At 39.3% G+C, this 17797-nt stretch overlaps 1 protein-coding gene and 1 long non-coding RNA gene across 2 annotated transcripts in view; one reads left to right on the top strand and one right to left on the bottom strand.

Annotated features, from left to right (window-relative positions):
• Positions 1 to 11086, top strand: part of LOC114154548 (uncharacterized) — a 37006-nt gene extending 25920 nt beyond the window's left edge. Inside the window, exon 3 of the long non-coding RNA XR_003597581.1 lies at positions 990 to 11086. This is a non-coding gene — a long non-coding RNA (uncharacterized LOC114154548). The remainder of the gene's footprint in view (positions 1 to 989) is intronic.
• Positions 1 to 17797, bottom strand: part of arb2a (ARB2 cotranscriptional regulator A) — a 165166-nt gene that overhangs the window by 3863 nt on the left and 143506 nt on the right. The gene's annotated exons all lie outside the window — the stretch shown is intronic.

The following is a 17797-nucleotide window of genomic DNA, read 5'->3' on the forward strand; positions in this document are numbered from 1 at the left end:
ACCACTGTAACTTGACCTTAACAGCCTCAATGAGATGGCCCTATGTACACTAGAAAGGGAGAGCAGGATGGCATTAAGAGGATGTTAAATGTTCTAAGCAACTTTAGGGCAGAAAATGTATATTTCAGCACATATTGGCTTGTAAATTTGTTTATTTATTTTTTACTTATTTGATAACAAATCAGGTTGTTTGAACCTTAAGATTTTTATATCTGCCATAAAAAAATCAGCTAAAAACATATTGTCAAACAACAAGAGTTTACATCTTGAAACGTTTTGTAAGAGTGAAAAAATTAGTACATATAGATAGACCCCATTACTGCAGCTTCTCTCTCCCCTCTTTGATCCTTCCTGTGTACCTAGAATCGGCTATAAAATCTAGACTTAAAGACCGCAGGGATACAATTAGGAAGTACCTTAAAGGCTCTCTCACCATAGACAGGCCTCTGATGACCGCTGCTCTGACCCTGTGTTTATTAGATTGAACCCGACTCTGACGCATCAATGGAGACTCCATATGTTCACGTGTGCGAGTGTTTTACGTGTGTGACTGTAAGACCCGAGGCAACTGTGAGGTTCTAGGAATGGATTTGGGTTTAGTTCCTGCAGGTGTGCTCTGTGTTTGTATAATTTGTATGTGGGAGAATGCACATGGGGAGAAGCAGTTTTGATCTCTCTGAGATAAGGGACTGCACTGCGAGTTATATAGCAAGCAGATGGCAGTCAGTGCCTAGGGTCAAATTTACTGGCCCGGCAATCATGGTAGTCAATAACCCCGCTCTCTCGGTGACTCTGCTACCTGTGTAGGGCTCATCACAACACCCATCGCTGGGAACTAGAGACACAGCCCTCTCGCACCTCTAATCTATCATTTATATCCAATTTGAGGCAATCTGATCTTTTTTTCACCTCTCCTATTTTCCCTCACTTGTTGGCTTCTATCTGACTATTGTTTTTACTTCTGTTTTGTCCTCCTTTTTTGTCTCCAGCAGATCGATGCGGCAGCGCTCGCTCGTTCACCCTGAACTGGTGGTGAACTCCCCCCGCACGCCGCCAGCCTCTCCGCCCTACTCCACCGCATTCGAGGGTCACCATGGGGGTGTCTCTGTGCTAATATGCAGATGAGCTGCTGCCCCTCCAATGACTCGGATGTTAAGCTCCACCTCCCTTTGAAGGGTTGAGGGCTTTGAGATTAAGTCTTCTCCCTTCACTCTCATATATAGACATACAGTAAATTGTCTCTCATACGAAATGTGCCAAATTGCATCCACTCTTATTTCTAAAGCTCAACGACAAAATTCACAATGCACATGCTTTGACGGAAGAAAAACATTACAAAGTAATATATAAACAACATAGTTCAACAGGGAATGGACCTTGTAAAAAATGAGTAGCCAAAAATACAGACAAACAGTATACGTTTATCTAAGACTTTATCAATATTCAGGTGAATTAGATTTTTTTTTTTTGAATATTTATCATGTACTGCAATGGAATAGCCACATGTTTGTAACTTTACAAGCTTTTTTATCTGGCATATAACTCCAAAACAGAGATTGTATATTTATATTTCCGTAACTGTTTATGACACGTGTATAAAACTACTGCTATCATAGAATAAAGTTTTTATATTTAGTAAAAAGCCTTTTAAAACTGAGCAAATCCGATAAAAAATTCAGGCAACAAAAAATACTGTAAAAAAAAATACAGGTTTTTGTACAATTCTAATTGTGATTGAACCTAATGGGTTCATAGCTAAATTAATAAGGGCAACTGAATGAAGACAATGCAACACAAAGTAATGGGCAAAACACTTTTGTGCTCTTAACTACAAATTACACCTTGTGTTTAAGCAATAAACATATAAACAACATAGTTCAACACAGTACAAAACAGAGCAGATTATTAGCTTGGTGTGCTCCTGACAGTTGAAGTGAGATTGAACACTGTGCAAGATTGGAAGAGCAGCCTGAGGAAAAAATCTGAAACATTTTAAGTCTGGTAAATAACTTGCAGAGATGTCAAAAAATGTTTTCTAACAGGTTTCTAGTTATACTCTTTATGTTTTTAAAATTTGATTTGAATGATCTACGAAAAGCATTTTAGTTGTCTGGTAGGCTATTTTTTTGGACAGCTATTAGAAAAATAAATAAATGAAACAAAAACAACAAAGAGAGGGGGCAAGCAGGAACCAAGGACATGACTGAATTGAAACAACAACAGACAGAAAAAACATCTCCAGTAATAATAATAATAATCAGAATTTACTTCTAATTAGAGTTGGTTAGCAGAAAAAAAAAGTTTTTACAATAAGGACAGCTGGTCTGAAACTGATGAAACACATTCACAGTTCTGTGGAGAAGTTTAACTGTGAGGCAGGAAATATCTGGTGCAGAAACATGCTCTGTGGTGAGGTCACCCGCATGTTCTCTCTGCTGAGGTCAAGACACAGTTTTGATGGCCGGGCTGCCCAGCGGCTTGCGGCTGACCATCCTGAGTGAGTGTGTTTTCCCAAACTCGGTGAGGCCGGCTCATTATGTGGCAAGCAGAGAGAAGCATTTGATCCTGGATGTTTAGCATCCTCCTCTCTGTCACAGCCACTGGAGCCCTCTCTGGGTAATTGACTGGCTGTTTGATCTCGCTCTGACTCGACATTACTACACACATTTACACACACGGACAAACGCGTTTATCTTGCAAGTGTCTGCTTAATGCCCACAGTTACTCGTGCCAAACGCACACAGTTATGATGATTTGTGTGCTGAGGAGGAATCTAAGAGAGGAGCAGAGTGAGTTTTGAGCTGAAAACAGGGAAACTCGTGCATAGCTGAAGGCCATGCTTTCTTCCCTCTGCACCAAATGCTGCATGCTGTTACAAATGGTAATCGGCTGTGATTGTCACAAATTTCAAAACAAACGCTAGGTGACTGAAAAGCCAAAGTGACGCCCCGAGTGATACTCCGACAGGAGCTGCGAATCAAAGCATGCCGACTATAATTAGGTTCCATCTGGGCTACATTATTTAAAGCCGCACCAGTTAATTGCTTGTGTACAAATGGCCTATTTTATTTGAATCAAATTCTTTTTTATTCATAATTACACTGATGTGAAGGGGGGCATATCTCTTTGCTACAGTTATAATATAAATACATATTCAAATTAAGGATGCTTTGAGGCGAGGCAGAACGTAAAATGATGACACTTTTATTTTTGTGAGTTGATTTTCTTTAAACAATTAAGAGTGCTTAAAAAATACTGACATTTGGGTTAAATATTTAATGAACTCCAATTAAAAAAAGATTTTAGCCCTGATATAATCATTAAGCAGAAATCAGAAAGGCAGAATTCCTGAAAGACAGTATTTATAGAATAGACAAAAATATTGATGCGAGTATTTTCATTTTCTCATTTCCTTTCCTTTCTTTTTTTCTTTAAAGAAAACACCAGATAAAAAAGCACAACACACAAATAGAGGATTGTCTTATCAACTTCCCATCAAATGTAACCCCAGCCTTAGCAGAGCATTGTGGGAGCACTCTTGGACTACTTGTAACCTTAGCAGTGTTTCTACTTGTGGAAACTATCTGATCTGCATCGCTGGGAGAGAATCGCTGTCTGTATCCTGGTTGTCAGAAGATCAGATTTCCACCCCGACTCTTTCTGATATTAGATGGTCCTTTGCAGTGTGTGTGTGCAGAATATGAGTGGTGGTCAAACCTCGACGTATGCTCGTCCCCAAGCAATGCCTACGCATGTGCAGTACAGTTTTTGTGTATTGTCACTTTATGTACAAACATGCTTAAAGGTCAAGGATGCCATTTTCCTCCATATGGCTCTTTGTTCTGGATGGTGCGACACGTTGCCAGTGAAGACAAGGCCAAAGAGAAGCGCAGGCAGGTGACAGGTGGTCAGCCACACTGTTGGAGCAAAGCTGCCCTATCTAACAAAGCATGTGGATGCCATCTTCAGCCAGAAATCAAATTAACCCATAAATACAATCTTAAATTGTCACTCAGAGTAGGACAGTCACATTAAACGGAGCTTAAAATAGATAAAATCAGATATATGTCTGCCAAATAATATGTTTGACTAAAGGAAGATGAAAATAACATCACTTTACTTACTTTAATCAAACCAGAGAAAATTACCCAAAACAGAGCTTGTTTGATTAAACCAGTTTCGCCACTGTTACCTCTTCATTGAAATTCATTTGTAATGCCTGTTTGTAAGTGGGGTCCACCCCGCTTCCCCTCACGTTTCTGTCATCCTGCTTTTAATTGCTTTGCTTATTACTGTGTGTTGTTGTTAGACAAAAACAAGGCAGAACTCATTACGCATCCAGAGATGAGGAACCTGAATCACTTCCTACGGGGGCTGCTCAGGGGACTTTGTATTTCCAAAGCAAAATAAAAAAAAGAGTGAGTGAGAAGAGAATCAAGACAAGGACCAGAAAGAGAATATCACATTAACTGGTTGATATTATCACCCAGTCTCTGCTACTATGTTTTCAATAAAATGGTCTAGAGAGGAAAACTGTGACAAGAATAAATTTCTCATCACAGTGCCTTGCAAACATATTTACACTCAAACTTTGTATATACTGTAACGCTATAATAAACAAAGTATATGTATTACATTGGGATTTTATGTGATAAACCGACAATTACAATGAAAGGAGAAAGGGAAATGATATATGATTATAAAAATATGAGTTCAGTCCCAATACATACCAGGACATTTTGGAACCGTGTTTTGCTGTAATTATGGAGTTAGACGTTTTTTGGGTTATGTCTTTATCGGCTTTACACATCTGTAGACTGAATATTTTGACAGTTTCACTTTGCATGACAGCTCAGTCATGTGAGTCATGAGTGTCTGTGAAAATCTGTGAAAGTCTTGCCAAAGATCTTCAAGGGGATTTAGGGCTGGACGTTGGTTGATTCAAACACACCATGATTTTCTGTAATACTGTCTCTAATACTGTCGGTTAAGGTGGATGGCTATGTCTAAATAAGTTTACATTTTTGCCATGACATCAATTGTTAGAAAATGGATTGAGCGGTGCTCCTTGAGATCTTTAGAGTTTAGGATATTATTCTGAAACCTAAACCAATTTGGGCAACTTGGTGTTTTTTCTTTTTGTTTTTGGAAAGGGGGTTGGGAGAGTCAAATAAAATAGTGTTAAACAGAAATGTAAACCCCATTTGTCTGATACTATACTTTGTGTTGGTCTGCCACACAATGTTTCCCTGAAACATTGAAGTTTCACGGTATAAACAATATAATAATTTGAAAAGTTCGAGGGATATGAAAACCTTTGCAAGGCATTGTACTTTTTATGCCTCATTTAGTTAAAGCCTTTAATGCTTCCTCTTCAACCTATTTCCCTCTCTGGCCAGACTGTCAGACTGGACTGAGTGCTTTTTTGTTTTAACTGGGAAGAGTGGCCTTGGCTGTCATAAAAGACACTCGTTTTATAGAGTTGGAGCGAAGTATTTACAAGATAACCCTGGTCCAAGGACCGTGCAATTTGATACCAGTGCCAGACGCTCTTCTCTCCAGTAAAAACTGAAAGGTCCAAACATCCCTTCCCCTCTACATAACCTCTCAATGTCAGCAGCTTTAGTGAGCTCTGAAGAAAGTGGTTGAGATGCATGTGAATAAGATGAGATACATATTTGTGGAGTTTAATAAAGAGTTTGGCTCCACCTTAGCTTGTTCGGTGTAAAGAGTTTAACAGAGAATATCTATATAGAAATAATAGAATGAAGCTGAATCTGTAGAGCTATTGCCTCTTGTTATTTTAGGGAAAGACAGATTGATACAGTACAAATCTCTTGAGAAAAAACACACATTGCAGTGTGATTTGAAGGAAAGAAATGAACACAGAAATATTTGATAAATTCTTTATTTGAAAATTGTGCCTGAAGAGCCCTACAAAACTATTAATAACCCCATAACATTTCCACATATAGTCGAGTTGGTCTTTCACACAAACTCCAAGAAAACACATGGAAGTTTGTGGCTGAATGGTGACGAGATGTGAACAAGTTCAAGAGGAATATACGTATATTTTAGCACTGTGCCGTGCTGCAACTGTCAGACAGTGTTCACTCTAGGATGTCCAAGATTTCTTGTTTTAAAAATATACATAAAACTGTTGTTTTATGTAAGCGAAGCATCTGGGTAATAGAATGAGACTAAAGAAAGTATAGGTTTGAGACAAACAGTGGGCAAACATGTATGTTTATGGAAGAGGCTTGTTAGGATTACTGCCTATACTTTAGCACTGTAAACACTGTAGTCCTACTTTCCAGTCCAGGCCTTTTGTTTCATCTTCACCACAATTGGTCAATATTTAAATGGCAAACACTCAATGGGCTGCAAGCTTGCCTCACACGGCTTTGTTTTTATCCTGTTGAGGGACAATGGAAAGCTTTTATTTTCATGGCCAGACACAAACTCAAAAGTAGCATTGCTAAAAATAGAACCCCTCCACAAAGACCCTGCACAAGGAATGGCTCTAAATGCATGCATATATACATACTCTAAGTGAGAACATCATGACGCTTGTTCATCTCATAATTAACATGAGATGGACAAGACGGAGTGGATACAGATTATCTGCACATGTAGGTATGTAGATGTAGAGACGCTTCAGAGAGTCCATGAACTAAAATCCAAGCCGATTTGGACACACTACAGTACTTCTCTATGCTACAGTTACTCAGTTACTCCTCATTCCAATAAACACATCTCCTGGTCCACTTATACTCAATGAGGTCTGGAACACACACACGCACTTGTTCACCTACAGGACAAGCTCACTCACACCAATCAGCCACAAACGCTCCGGAAAAAGAGAGAAGCAGAAGAGGCCCCATAGACCTGTAACTCACACAAGACGTATTCAGAACCAATGGTCAAAGAGCAGACAGTTTTGAGTGTGGGAACAGCATGTGTGAATATATATTCAACTACATTAATCTGATACCCCTAAATAAAATCCAGTGCATTCTACTGCCTTTTAGAACTTCAGAAGTATATCCATGTCTTAGAATGGCCTATTGAAAGACCTAAAACCAACTTAAAGTGTCTGCCAAGACTTAAAAAGCTAATGTTCTCAGAGGATTGCCATCCAATCTCACCGAGCCTAAGCTATTTTGCAAAGAAGAAAGGGCAAAAAAAATTCCATCTCTAGATGTACAAAGTTTAGAAAGAAACCCTAAAAAACCTACAGCCATAATTATTCCTATGCATGTACAAGGCTACTCTTCCATTGACTGTGTGATCTGTGAAGATAATGTGTGTTTCTATGCGTGCATGTGTTGGGTGGATGAAAGGACTACAAATGAGAAAAAAGAGTTCAGGTGGGGGGAGGAGCAGGCCAGAGGTGGAGATAGCACAGAGTGGGTGTTGAGGGTGGGGCAGGTCTGAAATAGATCACTTAATGGAACAAAGTGTAATTAATGGGTCACCACAGATAAGAGTGCTCTAGCACTATCTGGGAATGTGCTAATAGAGCTGACACACACTCAGCAAGATCAGACCACAGCTAGCTCTCCTTCGGAGTGTCTGTGTGCATGCAAAGTTTGTGCGCGTGTGCATGGGTGTGTTTTGACACATGGTGGATAAATAGCGGGTGGAGAAGACTGCCAAGGTGACAGGTTAACATAGTTTCCTCCCAGACAAAGATCTGTTGTCCTTGCAATCAGAGAGAGCTCAGAAGGAAACACAGACTGTTCTCCCTACGAAGCCTCCCTAGTTCACGTAGACCTTCAGCCTCACATCAAAACATGACTGATGTTATTACACTTTTCAAGCCGGCGCGCCTTCAGTCACGGGGATGTGGCTGTTTATGGAGAGATGGAGGAGAAGGAAGCCACCTGGTCAAGAGGGGGTCAAACTTGAAGTGTTCTGACAGAAGTAAAATGCCACAAACCTCTCCTTAAACTTCCTGTCGAAGTGTGTCCCTGCGTCAGGGGAACTCCTCTGGAGCCAAGTGTCCTATGTGTGTGTGTGTGTGTGGGGGGGGGCGTGTGCGCAAGGGTGTTGGATGAATCTCTCAGTTTTTGGAGCAGGGTGAGGGAGGGATTGCAGCCAGGCACATGCCTTGGGATATTGAGATGGCCGGTGATGGACAGGGCAAGACAAGGAGGATATCCCCTGTTTGTCTTAAGGAGCGAAGCTGCCATGTCACACATACTCTCGGGGGGGGGAAAGGTCTGTCTCCAGGATGGATTTCTTTGTGTGTGTGTGTGTGCATGTGCGCGATTGTGAGGAGAATGAGACAGATAGGTAATGCATTCGGTTTATTTTGTGCGCACATTCAGGGTCACAGACCTAGGGGCCATCTACTTCAAACTGGTTTAGTCAGACAAGGCAAGGCCACATTAACACACAGCATGACTTAGTAATGGAGAGACCCTGAGCTTGGTGCTGCTCATGTGGGACTACAATAAAAAGAAATCAACACATATCTTACATATCTTTATGGAAATTACCTTTTTAATGCCATTACAGTCACCTTGACAAGTCGGTAAAAATGAAATGAAGTGAATGTAACAGTCCTCAAACACAAGGGCTTGACCTCGACAATATCAAGCTGTGCATGAAGCTCTAGGTGAATCTTAAATCTTGCTGTGTGTTGTTAAGTGTGTCCACAGCTGCCTGTTAAGTGGGCAATGTTTGTGTGTAAGCGTGTGATGTAGCATCAGGGGGTTAAATGGAGAGGGACGGGCCTCCAATCTGTTAGGACAAGGAGAAAACAGCTTCAAAGACTCAACATCAACCCTCCCCACATACACACACACACACGCCCGCACACTGACGGACAGTCCATTGCTCCCAGCATATCTCTATTTTGTCCTTGGACTGTCTGAATACCACTGGAGGCGAGCATGATTTGAGAGAGCAAGTGGGAACAAGAGAGACAGGGAGCCAGAGAGAAGAGAAGAAAGAGCCAAATGATAGAGAGAAGAAGAGAGAGAGAGAAAGGAGGCGTCCCCTCAATGACATCTAAAGAGATAACTCACTCTCCAGAGCTTCTTTTCTCTTGCTATCACTTTCCCAGGCAGCACTCCATCCACATAAGGCCTGAGAAGGGACTGTGTGTTAACTTTAGCAATTTGAAATACATGAGGGAAAGTACAAGAAATACAGCTTACTACAGGGAGAGAAAACATGATATTTAGTTATTTCTATGTTATCAAAAGTTTAAACAAATGATAATCAGTCTGAAAATTTCACTTTTATATCTGGTGGGAAAATGCTGCCAGTTATATTATGTATTGCAAATGTAACTATTTTTTTCCACAATTCAACTCAAAGTTAAATATTTCAATGGAAATAGCATATTTATGTACTTGAATGGTTTAGACGAAATCCAGGCCTAAACCCAATCGAGAATCTGAGGCAAGACTTAAAGTTCCTGTTAACATTTGGCCTCCATTCAACATATTTTTTGCCAGCCACTGTATGTCTGGAGTCAGAAATGATGACGTGGAAAACTAATTTCACCAAGCGGAAAACCTGATTTATTTAAAAGATATTAAGTTAGATATATCATTAAGGATATATGTGTAAGCATGCTCTTCATATTGGCATTATGCAGTTTGTTATGAAGCTACACTCAAATAACTTTTTTAACTAATTATGCTAGGAGCACAGTGCACTCAAAACTCAACTTTGAGAGAAAAACACAAAGCACTGAGTCACAGCAATTCTACAAACACTGAAACAAAAACAGAGAAAAACACAAAGTAATCCACTGCCGCCGCTATTGTTGGATACGCTCCATTTGCAGACACAGAAAACAGTAGGGAAGACTTAACCTTTTGATAAGCTCCTACTTGTTCCCGCTGTATGCATTTTTCATTGAAACATGCGAGTCAGAAAGAGAAAGAACTTCCACACTCACTCCTCTGAGAGGAGAAAGGTTACAGCCTGCAGTCTGGTCTTAGCAAGTACACTGCATTCTGATTCTATGTAATGCTGATTAGCAGAGAATGACATTAAATAAATATTGATTCTATATCTTCAAAAATGAGAAAGTACAATTATAAAGAGTAAAGCATCAAGTAAAAGCCTTAAGATGTAAGAATCTGCTGTTCTTAAGCAAAAACATGCAAAGAGATGTTTGAATTAATCTGTGGGTCTAAAAACCACAAGATTCTATGTATTTTATTCTGATTTTATACAAAAGACCAACAAAAGGTCCAGCATATCTGCAAAGTGAAAGGAAAACTATGCATACACGGTGTAATAAATCTAGTTGCTCTGTCAAGGTTGTAGTTCATCTGGGAATCCGATAGCACTTTTGAGCAACCAGCATATTGTTTTTATTGCCAATTTTCTATTAATTGGTCATTTCTGAATCAATACATGGATAATCATAAATAGACAAAGATGATTTGCTTCCCTTCAGGAGCATTCACAGGTGATGGGATAAGATGTGGGAGGTCAAGTTCTGAAAAAAAAAGCCTAATATATAATAATAAAACATTCATTTGAGTCAGTTAAGTTGATACTGGGGGACATTCATCATAAACAATAATTACAAACCAAGAGAAAACCCAAAAAGAGAAAACACATCAGCAGAAACTCTACACTGCCAATTGTATACAGAAATCACAAGTAACATGTGATGTGCTGAAGACAGTTCTTGAGGCAGGTAATGTGGAAAGAGGGAAAACAATATTTAAATACTAAAATTAGAAGACATTGGGCTCTGTAGACACACAGAGGGAAATCATAAGGGTGAGTGGCAAAGTAAAACTGCAGGAAGAGAAAGAAACAGCACATCAAAGCATAAAATCTACCTTCTGTCCTAATTTAAATGGGCTATGAATACTGTGTTTACAATGTATATTTTATGCCTTCCAGTTCAAACACAGCTTCATCTGCACTCAGCTGCTAAGTGATATGATTTCACTTTTTATAGCAGCGCCCCCATCCCACTCATCCAACCCGCCACCCCCAGTTCCACTGTTATTCAATGTGGTGTGATTCTGCACGCCTCGTGTGTCGACTTTCAACTGTACAACCCCCCAAGGGCCAAAGAAGCATATTAAATCCCTCCCTAACCCTTTCGTGTTCCCCTCCTTAAGCAAAGTCTCCATCCTAGAAACACATCTAAGCGAACATACGCACACAATCAAGGAAACATGCTGCAAATGGCGATGACTGCCTCATATTTTACAGCTGTTAAAGTTTCTTTCTGTATTTATTGCTGTGTCCATGAGCAGTTTCTCCCGAGATCAGAGTGGCCCTTTTTGACCTTTGTGCAGAGCTTCTCTAATGTTGAACTATAATGCACAACCACTTAGGTTACTTTGGTTTAATGATGCCTTCACATGTGCACTTTCACACATTCTAATACACATAACACAGTTGTCCAAGATTACACTCCACAATAAAAGCATAAGTGTAGCGTTAAGCTCAGTGAAAGGTGCTGTGATGGTATCTAGGGTTACAAATCCAATAAACTGGCATTAAATGACAAAGTGAGCATTTACTGTCACCATAAAACATCCAAGACAAATTTAAATATTTTATGAGAAAACCCTTGGGGGGGAAAAACAATTTCTCTGATGCAGTCACCAGATTAACCTTATGTTCATATCCTTTCATAAACTACCTAATTTTTATTACAGTTTCATGTCATAATTTTTTTCACCTATTGCAAAGTTACACTTCTGTACATTTTCTCCAGTTTTGTCTGTCAGAAGGTTCATTTCCTACTAAAATACGCCCTTCCATCTCCTTCCCTCTTTCTCAGTTACCTGACTACATACTGTTTGCGCTAGCAGAAAATTCCCACTTCACCTCAGGGGAAAAAGGCATTTTTTCTCTACTGTGCTCATCTCTCATTCTACTCTTGTATGTTTTCCATGCTGGCAAAGCTTCCTTTCCCTGCATGCAGCAGGGAGTTTGCGCCGTCTCTGGTAGTCCCATAAGGAAACCTACAGTGTGATGTTACAATCTTCCATCCAGAGGGATCCCCTTCCTCCAACTGCTCTTTTCTTTCTTTCCCTGCAGGTTGTTCAAGTTCTTCTTATTTTTTTTTACTTCTTTGAATGCTTTTTAGTGCCTCCCTCACTCTGTTATTTGACTCTTAAACCTCTAACTCTACCATATTACTTGTGTCAGACAGTATCAAAATCTTAAATTTTTTTCCGTTTATTTTAAATACTACCCTGCATTTTTAAATAATTTTAAAAAAGGGGGAAAAAGGGTTAAAAAGAGGGAAAAGGGTAGATCTGCTTGTGTACAAAACACTCACTTTGTATAGATGAACAAAGCTGAAAATTCCTAGAAAGGTGAAATAACTGGGAATACTGCATATGCTATTCTAATTTATACTATGAATAAACATTCCTCAAGTACACTATCTACAGAGAAAGAGCGAAAAAGAAATAGGCAACTCCCCCCGCCCCCGCACCCCCCCAAAAAACCACTAGTGTCTGCATTTTTTCTCAAAAACTCAAACATTTACTATGTAAAATATTTGATGTCACCCCACAAGTATTTTCATTGGATTAATGTGCAACAATTTGGGTGCACACTTCATGACGTTAAGCTTGTTGATTTGGACTGGGAAGCGGATGATGTTTGCTTACTGGTGTGCAATGGGTGGTTGTCTTATAAAAACAAAAAACAAACACCAACATTTCAAGAGCATTTCCTGTTCAACATGTCAAGAATTTTAATATCCAAACTGACCCATGGTTCCAGTTATGCAATAAATGGACTTGAGATGATGATGAAGTGTCCCACCATGCGTTAAAGTACACAATGATTTCAATTAAGAGTTTGTACCTGTCTGCATTCCTTAGACTAAAAAAAAGAAGAAATGTACTTTTATTCATCCATACAATGTTGCTCATTCCTTAGGCCAGTAAATGCACTGTTTGGTAAGTTTTGCTTTCCCATAGAACTAATGATCTCACAGATTAAACCCCACAGTTATCATTTCATACAAACTGCTAGGGGCACACACACACACACCCACACACACACACACACACACACACACACACACACACACACACACACACACACACACATATATATATACAGTATATATATATTCACTGCTTAGTCTGTTGATTTTCTATTCTTCCACAATACCCAATACATTTTTTAGCATGTAGAAATATAACTTCTACCACCATAACTGTTCAATACATCACTAATGTAAGCATCATAGAATTCAAAGCTGAGGTCAAAGGACTTAATAAAAATCAATTACCTAGATTTTAAAATTCAGCAAATACAAATTAAAAGTGAAAACATCAATTTATTGTCAGTACATGAAAGATTCTAAATGTACCAGGTTTTATGAAGGATTTAAAACAGGATTCCAAAGAGTAGGCGAGCTCATTTTGACAAAATGCAGAGCCTTCAGCTAAGACTGTTGTTGAAACTCATTTGACCTCTTATCTGTGGACAAGGTCTGCCATTAATTAAGTCCCATGTACAGCTGCCTGTATAGCTATTGAGTTTGTAGAGAAATATAGCAATCTGAAATCTTCACAATTTCCTTTCATTGAACAGGTTTTCTTTAGTCTATAAAGTATCATATCAGCGCTGTAGTCATGTGTGGATTGGTGTTTTTATTTTAATAAGAGCACTTGTGCAAAGACACATTTTGTTCTTTTCATCGTTTAAATCCTTGAACAGATCCAGCACATGTTCAGTGTATTGCATGTGTCCATCCACCTTTGAATTTTATTGGAATTTTTATTAAATGATCAGTATAAAATTACATGCATTAATTGACATGAAGCAGAAAAAAAGTAAATAAAGTTAATAATTTTCACTTTACAAATAAAAGTCCAAAAAGTGTGGTTTGAATTGGTGTTTATGCCACTGAGTAACTCTTTGTAAAAGTGCTTTTTACTGTCACACATTTTTTGAGATGTCTTTACCATTTCTACAAATACAGAGTGGATGTAGAGCATCTAAACAGCAATTTTCCCGTTTGACAGGTCGGGACTGTGAGGGGCCTATCTTCACATAAAATATTCTAAAAAACCCTTCTATTGTATTTCTAGCTGAATGTTTAGACTCAGTGACACAGTAGAAGGTGTAGCTCTTGTCCAGTCTAAACTCTTGCAGGAATATTCTTTATTGAGCTATAGCCATTATCCCTCCAACACTGACAATGTGGTTATAGTTTTTCTTCCTCTTTATGCACTATCCAGTTTGTAGCATAACAAATTGTAAAATCATAAAAGCGTCAGGAATAGATAGCATGGGATAGCGTTGAGAGCTATGAAAAGAATAGCTAAAATGAAAGATTGAATGCGATTTGGGTAGATACTAATTTACCCCTCTAAAAATTGTCCTCAGCTCAGGATGACACGTTTGTTTAGGGTGGTCTCAGATGGACACAAAGAAGTGAGGACAAAAAGTGTCAGAACCCAGTGCCTGCGTGATCAAGAGCAATCTCAAGGTGAAGAGCCAACTGACAGTGAGAACAAAAGCACACTTTGACATGTCTGGGTAACACAACCCTGCAGTGTAAATGATGAGTGCAGAGGCCATACAGTAGAAGTATGTTGGTTACACAATTTCTGCCAGGCATAAGCTGACAATCACACACCCACGTTCAGAAAGGAAACAAGTACAATGAGCAATTGGTACAATATGTTTGTTTGGGTGGAACTTGAACCTGTCTGTGCCCCTGGGCCACAGCCAAGCAGGTGTTGGTGTGTATTCACACAATCACATACTGAAACTAAGAACACCTGGACACCTGGACTGAGCTTTATATCTCAGTTGGACTCAGTAGAGCTGTCACGCTCTCAAAGACAGAACGTGACCCCAAAGCTGAGGGGGGCACACCTGTTTCATAGGAGGCCCCTCTGTCTGTTAAGGAACCTCTCATAACAACTCCAATGGTAGCAAAGTTTCAAGTGTTTAATTCATGCTTATATACATAAAAAACAGAGAAATCATCATAACATATCACAGAGTGTAAGTGAAGGGTCTAAAAAGATAAAGGTTGTTTAACGGTTTGACCACTTGACTTTGTTTACTGTGTAAAGTCCCATGTACAGCTGCCTGTACATTTACTGTGTAAACAAAGTTAAGTGTCATCATGATGGTCATCAAAGTGTATGCATTTGTATAAATGTATGCATTTTGATGACCATACAGTTTACTGCCCACTCACTACGGTTTTAGAGGAACAATTCTAAGTTTGAGTTAATTCAGCCGTTCTGAAACTCTGGACTTTGACCCAGATCTGGGTGGAATCAATCCAAACCCAGTCCAACATCAATGAGTCATATATATATACAGTATATATATATATATATATATATATATATATATATATATATAAAAACAGAGGAACCAAGATAATATTAGCATAACATGTCAGAAAACATCCAACAGTAGATCCCACTTCCTCACACCTAATTAATTCCATAATTAATTCCAAATATTTTTTCTGCTGCTGACACTAGTCTAAAGGAACTGAGTGGGGAAGGCCAGATGAGGGGAGCCCTCTGAGGCACAGGCTCAGCTTAGAGACTCCAGCTCTGAGGAGGAGCTCCATTGAATAAGTGACGCTTGGAGAGAGCAAGCATTTGGGAACCCCAAATGGCTGCCATGGGAGATTAAAGGATTAATTTCTTTTAAAGAAGATTTTTGGCTCTAGTGGCCTTTATTTGATAGTGAATTTACAGGAAGGCTGCGACTCAAACCCTTGATGGCCAGGTAGAGCACTAAGGCCTCCGTTCATGGGACACATGCTCTATCCCCATGCCAACGCCGTGGCGATTTCCGAAACATGAAGAGTGAAAATAATCAAAGCAACTGTACAGGTATGTATTGATGAGGGAATAACATTATGACATGATATGAAGCTCAAACAAGTCGTTTTTACTTAACACTCCAATTTTAAGACACAAAAATAGTAAAAATGCCAAAGCATGAGGCTGAAGTAGCTGGGGGTTCACATAAATAGGGTGTGTATCTGTGTTGGGGAGAGACGGGTGGGCTTGTGGGACCTATCCTGGACTCGACCTGCAAATGCTGGCACGCCCTGTCCTGCTGGTGGCTAAATAAAGAGCCCAAGGGTGGGCTGGGCGGCTGGAGAAACAGACACAGAGTCGGCATTACCCAGCTAATCTCATTATGGAGGCAGCTCTGCCAAGCTGCCAGGGGTCAGCCAGAGTGCCACGTCAGTCACAGCACCTCTGGCACTCCCTTTGACCCCCTGAGTAGTTTTAAAATGTGACGTGTCGTGACCAGGAGTGAGAAACAATCAAGAGTGTAGCTGATAATAAAGGTGGACAACATGAATTTTGCTTTGTTGTTAATTTTCTTTAGAGTGTGGGAAGTATTTGCAAGCAGAAGATGGCAAAACAGATGGAACCCAGAAACTGGACAAAAGAACAAAAAACACAATGAGACAGATGTAGTGAAAAAAAAAAAATTAAAGCTGATATGAAGCAGACTGAGAGTGAGAAATATGATAAAAAAGAGGAAGAGCGCTACAGAAAGAGGTTGAAAGGATGGATAATCAGCTTTTTTCTCTGCAGCTTGGTTTAATATATTTACAACGGATTGCATCAGGGTGCGGCGGTGAACCAAGCTATCACCATCCACCAGGGTCAACTGTAGTGCTATGTGTCTCTCACGAAGAAGGTGTGTGTCAAAGAAGAATATCACACACTAGACAACATAAAGTGTGAATCCATCAGGTACTCACAGAAACAGTCTTGTTGGCATCTAAGTATACATTTATGTCAAATCAATTTACAAAAAATACGAAGAGAAGCCAGCACAGCAAGCCAGTGTCCCTATATACTTTTCTCCCACTGCCTTCTTATCTTTTTTTGCTCCTTCCCTCCTGCTGTGGACACATTTAAGACCTAATGTTATGGCCCTTTTAGCTCCCGCTCCTATTGCTTAGCTGATATAATGCATCATTTGTAAAGGTTTAGACCCGTGGAGCACCAACATCATGTCAGCAGCTCTGAGCTACAGGCTGTTACCAAACAAGGTCAGAGAGATAAGCTAATTCCAACTGCACCATATAGAAAGCATATAATGAACATCCTTCTTTCTCAAAGAACCAGCAGACATGAAAATCATGTCTGCTGGTTCAGTTTAAAACTTTTGAGGTGTTCCTATATGTGTAAAACAAAGAATTTGCACAAATTCTGAGACAGATACCACCGGTTTTCACCAAGAAAGTAAAATTACCTTATAAGATAAATGCAACTTGTTGCTCCTACACTATAATTAACTTAAGGCTAATAAAAACAATCCAATTTAAACTTACAAACAAATAGTGAAAGATAGCAGTTGGGTTAACAATGCTTGGGAAATAAGGTTTTTGGCCCCATTTAAATTAGAGAACAGAAGACTCACCTTGTTGTTAAACCACTTCTAAAACTTAGAAGTATACTTCTTGTAAGTACAACATTATTCATACACCTGGTAGATTTGAATGAAATATTTTTTTCACTTAAACAAAACCTTAAATTTCTGAATGGAAATGATACAGATATCAACTTAAATGGGAGTAGATATTTTGAAATATTTCAAAATGTCTGATTATTTATACCCTTCTCAATAAGCAATGGAAAAACCTTTGTTAGCATTACACAAGACAAACATTCTTATAAATATTGACCAGCTATTTGAATGTGTCCACAGGTATTTTAACAATTTATTGAGCTCCAAGGTTCTTTGCAATTGCTCTACTCCCTATGCAGCTTCGCTATCATATTCAAGTCAGGACTCTGGAGGGGACAATCTAGAACATTAAGATTTA

This window comes from Xiphophorus couchianus, chromosome 12, assembly GCF_001444195.1.
Source record: "Xiphophorus couchianus chromosome 12, X_couchianus-1.0, whole genome shotgun sequence".
In the NCBI taxonomy this organism is placed as follows: Eukaryota; Metazoa; Chordata; class Actinopteri; order Cyprinodontiformes; family Poeciliidae; genus Xiphophorus; species Xiphophorus couchianus.